Source organism: Cornus florida, unplaced genomic scaffold, assembly GCF_030987335.1.
Source record: "Cornus florida cultivar Cherokee Brave unplaced genomic scaffold, ASM3098733v1 CherokeeBrave_3.0.0_Hap2_Chr10, whole genome shotgun sequence".
NCBI lineage: Eukaryota > Viridiplantae > Streptophyta > Magnoliopsida > Cornales > Cornaceae > Cornus > Cornus florida.
The window spans coordinates 27,201,235-27,206,566 of NW_026775580.1; the positions used below are offsets into that span (position 1 = coordinate 27,201,235).

The window sequence follows — 5,332 nt, forward strand, 5'->3', positions numbered from 1 at the left end:
TCTTTGGAAGGATGTTGAGTGGCATGGAAAATGTGGAGTTTGACTTGCATATTTCCAAAGGCGATATCCATTATTCCGGTTCGACAATTAATTGAAGTGTTAGCCGTAGCTAAGAATGGCCTACCGAGGATCACAGGAATATGTTTCTTTGGATCATGGACCGGTTCCTTGTCAAGAACCACAAAGTCTACCGGGAAGTAGAATTTGTCCACTTTGATTATGACATCTTCAAGAATGCCCCGTGGATGCTTGACCGATCTGTCGGCAAGCTGCAAGACCACGGAGGTTGGCTTAAGATCTCCCAACCCAAGTTGTAAGTAGACTGAATATGGAATCAAGTTTACCCTAGCTCCTAAGTTAAGGAGGGCTCTTTCTATCTTGTTGTCACCAATGACACACGAGATTGTTGGGGCGCCCGGATCCTTATACTTTGGAGGAGCACTATGTCGAATGATTGCACTCACATTTTCAATCAATCTTACTTTCTTTGGTAAATGATTTTTGAAGGTGCGCTTTTGAGTGCATAAATCCTTAAGGAATTTAGCATAGGGGGGGATTTGCTTTATAGCATCCAATAAAGGCAAGTTAATTTTTACTTGCTTGAAGACTTTCCACATGTCTTGAATTTTACAATTTTTGTTCCCAAAATGTGTCGACTCTTGGAGACGTTGAGGAAACGGAGTCTTAGGTTCATAAAAAGTCTCCACATTTGAGGCAACAAGCTTTGTATTTTCAGCATTAGACTTTGGAAATTCAGGAGTGAGATTTGGATTAGAAGAGCTGAGAATTGAATTTTTGGAAGGAAGAACTTTTTCATTATTTCTTCCGTTAACCTTGTTATCCACAACCCGACCACTCCTAAGGGTGGTGATTGTTTGGACTTGTTCATGAGTTGGCTCACTCAGAGGAGGGGTTTCGTCAATCACATGAATCCCTCTAGGATTCTTAAATGGTTGAGCAGGAAGCTTCCCCTTATCTCTTTGAAGGTGTTGGTTCATTGAAGTGGCTATTTGCCACACTTGATTCTCAAGTTTAACAATAGACTGAGTATGAGAATGAACCATTTAGAGAGTGGGCTGCAATGATGTCAAGAGTTGCGTGTTGGATTCCATCATTTGCTTGTTTGCAGCCAAAATCTCTTAAAGTTGGAAATACAGGAGGTTGATTAGAGACATTTGGATTATAAGGGGGACGATAGCTTGACGAGGCCTGAAATGGCCTATTTTGAAATTGAGAAGGGGGCTAATTTTGATCCCCTTGATTCTGAAAGTTCAAATTTTGTGGGGCGAGTTGCCTCCACGAAAAGTTCGGATAATCTCTCCATCTCGGATTATAGGTATTGGAGTAAGGATTGTTTCCGGGCTTGGAAAACATCGCATTTGCTTGCTCATGATTGGGATTAGGAAATTGCTCCGGTGTGGGGCAATCTTCCGAGACATGGAAGGGACTCGTGCATGATGCACACACCGCACTTGCTGAATTTTGAGACAAAGAGGGAAAGAGATGTGGTGCCATTAATTGATAGAATTTATGAGCTATGGCATCCACTTGAGAAGATTCTTCCCTTATTGTTTTTGGTTAACAAGGATTGGTGTTTTTAGCATTGGTTACGAGAATTGTGTTGCAATGAATTTTCACTCAAATTCTCGAGTAAGGTCCAAGCCTCATCCGCATTCTTAGACATGAACTTCCCTTCACATGATGAGTCAACCATGAGTCTATATGGTTTGGTTAAACCATCATAGAAGGCTTGCACTAATTGCCATTTTGGAATCTTTCCTAAGTCTCATGGAGTTGTTCTCCATCAATTTGCGAAAAACTAAGAATGAAGTGCCTCATTTGATTGGTTTTACTCACCGGATAGTATTTCTTTAGAAATTCTTATTGCAATTGGGCCCATGATGTGATGGAGTTTGCAACAAGGGAGTTTAACCAGTACTTTACCCTATCTTTCAAGGAGAATGGAAATAGATGCAGGTGGAGTGCTTTCTCAGGGAAACCCCTCATCTTGATAGTAGAACAAATTTTAAGGAACTCATCAAGATGCTTATAGGGATCTTCATTATCAAAGCCATGAAAGGATGGAAGAATTTGGATGGTGTTAAATTTGCGGCTTCGATATTTGACATCATTATTCAAGAGGGAGAAGCATAAGTGGTAGGGATGAAATGGTCCCGAAGAGTCATGGGAACCACATTTGGAATTTCAGCCCCATTATTATTGATTTCCTCATTCTTCAAATTTTCTTCATTACCAGCCATTGTATTAAATTCAAGTTCAATTCCTCTTATGCTAGTAGATTCCCTAAGGTTTCTTCTAAGAGTCCTTTTAAGTGAATTTATGTCAACTGGTGAGTCAAGAGTCGGTAAAGAAAGTGATCTACAGCCAAACATCAACAAATCATAACACAATCAAAACAACAATGCATCACCATAACCTCCACATACAATGTTCCCGTTCTCCTCAATTATCAACAAGACAGAAAATAAATGGCCACGACAAGGACCGATGCTTTGTAATACAGTAAAATGGGAATAGCCTCAACAAGGGCTTCATAATAAAAAACCACTAACTTAAACACATGCACGATATTCACAATTGTGATACAAGAACTTTGAAAAACTTACCGGGAGTCCTCTAGACTTACAAATTTGCTAGCTTTCCCTCAGCAAGCCTTGAGTCCCTAGAATCTCATAAGAACTTAAAACACAATGATAATAAAAACCAACAAGAAAATGTTCCCAAAACACAACATTCATAATCAAACCAAAGTTAATTTTTGAACCTCAGTCACAAAACCATTTGTAATCCCCGGCAACGGCGCCAAAAATTGATCGGTTATCAATTATACATCAACCTTTGCACTAGCACAAATCATTGTAAAATAGGGCTATTGGTCGAGTAAGTCGAACCACTAGGACTGCTAGTTTGTGGCAACCAAGGTTTTTAATTCACTTTTGGAATGATGAAAAGGGGTATAGAGGTTTTTTGGGTTGTCACTAAAATTAGGAATTTAATTTGCATAAAATGATAAATGACAAAGAGTTAAAGAGTTAAAGATAATGTAAAGGGGCTAGGGAAGTGAATCCACAACCAACCCTATACACATGCTAGATAAAGACTAAATTGGGGATAGACAATATATGTAATGGTCATGAAATATATAGCAACACATGGTTGCCATATAATTGTCAAGAAGTTTATTAAATCACAAAGCAAGAATAATCCATCAAAGGTTCATATATTTGAACTACCTAAACTAAGGTGTAGCCTTAAACATACTCACTTAAGCAAGGATTATCAAGCCCCTAATCAAATGATGAAGCACATAAAGCTAGGAATCAAGCATAAACCATCAAAGGGAATACCTAAGCAATGGACTATCAAGGTTCTCTATCAACATGCCATTAAAACCATTCCACAACCTTATTTTCATTGTCACTATGAAAATGAAAGCAATATGATTAAAATAAGAAACCATCTAAGATAAGATAATTAACTTAGAATAACCATTTATAAACATTGGAATCTATTACAACAAGTGAGAGGCTCTAGATCATGGAAAGACCAAAATTATACATTATTATCCCCAAAATAGAAGTTAAGCTAGAACATGCTTACAAGGGAGTGCTTCATCACTCCCTAGATAGGGATTTAGTTACCCATGGATGCAAGGAATGGAGGAGAATAAGAGTCTCCACCCTCCATTTTTGCACCTTAAGCAAGCTAGAACTCAAACAGCTCCAAAACACTACTTTCTGTCTCTAAAACTTGGTCCAAAGTGAGATATGGAATAATACATGCTTCCTTTCTTTTTATCTAACCAAAATCCTCCCTCTCACCACACAATCCTGAGCTCTAACTTCCCTAGAAGCAATAAGGACCATAAAAATTGCATAGGGGACAAAATGCAGCCCCAAAACAGGGGTAGGTAATTTGCTTTCTGTAGATCGGCAGGGGCCCGTGGGGCGCTGGCGGGAGCCTGCGGGTCCGTGAAATCCGAGGGTGAGTACTGGTGGTTTTGGCGGGTGCCCGCGGTGGCACGGCGGGCCCCCACGGAGCTGATGGCGGTGTCCGTGAGTACTGCTGGGCCCCGCAAAGGAAGGTAACCTATTGGCATGATTAGCAGGTGCCTGCGGTGGTACGGCGGGCGCCCGTGGATCCTTGTGGCTGCAAAATCAACAAACTTCTCGTGAGCCACTATGAGCCGGTCTGTTGACGTGGTTTCCATTCTATGCATTATGCCACTAACTTCACACATACAATGACTCAAGAGACTTGGCCCACAAGACGGTCCCTAGCAACGGCGCGCCTACTTCATCAAGAGATTGTCAAGACCATTCCTTTAGCTACATTCGGTGGAACCAACCTCAAAGTAGACAAAAATAAACAAATAAAGCAAAACTATACATTATCGTCAGCTAATGGACTTAACTAATGCAAATAAGGGCGCTTGAATATGCAATATTCGGCGCTTATTAGGCTTATGTCGAGCCACTAATTGTGAATCCTCCTCTGGCTTTAAGAGATCATTATGTGCCAAATGAATATAATGCACCTACAAGCAATCAACTTCCCCCATTTAGGGCACACCATTATGAAATTAAACCGCAAACTATTCAAATGCTTCCCAATTATCATGGACTTCCAAGTGAAGAACCTTACAAGCATTTGGATGAGTTTCTTGAAGTGTGTTCCACTGTGAAATTAAAATTCTTTCCTTTTACCCTTAAAGATAAGGCAAAATATTCGTTCAACAATCTTAGACCTTTTTCGATAACTTCTTGGGCAGAGATGCAGCAAGAGTTCTTGAAAAAGTACTACCCGATTGCAAAGACCAATTCAATGAAAACTTCAATTAGAGAATTTTCTCAAAGGGAAGGGGAATTATTTCATGAGGCATGGGAGTGCCTTAATGACTTGCTTATGAAGTGTCCACATCATGACATTCCTAAATGGCAATTAGTGCAATTTTTCTTTGAAAGTTTGTCGGATAAGTTTAAAGGAATGGTAGATGTTTCCTTGGGTGGTTCATATCTTGATAGGCATAATGATGATGTATGGCGTCTTTATGAGAATATGAGTGAGAATTCAATGCATCAATCCTTGTCTTCCAAAAATAATAGAAATCTAGGTGGAAGGAAGAATGTCGGCTTATATCAAGTTGACAATTCCAACGACATAGCCGCCGAAGTCAAGTCTTTATCTCAAAGGTTTGATCAATTCTTGATCAACCAAAATTCGGTGAATCAAGTGTCTTCCTCCCTTTATCATCATAATCATAATTCCAATGAAGCTTCTATGACTTATTCTAGTGTTTTATATTTTACTT

At 39.6% G+C, this 5,332-nt stretch overlaps 1 pseudogene; it reads right to left on the reverse strand.

Moving 5' to 3' along the window:
• Window positions 1–4,850: 4,850 nt before the first annotated feature.
• On the reverse strand, window positions 4,851–4,949 carry LOC132280455 (small nucleolar RNA R71; annotated as a pseudogene).
• Window positions 4,950–5,332: the final 383 nt, after the last annotated feature.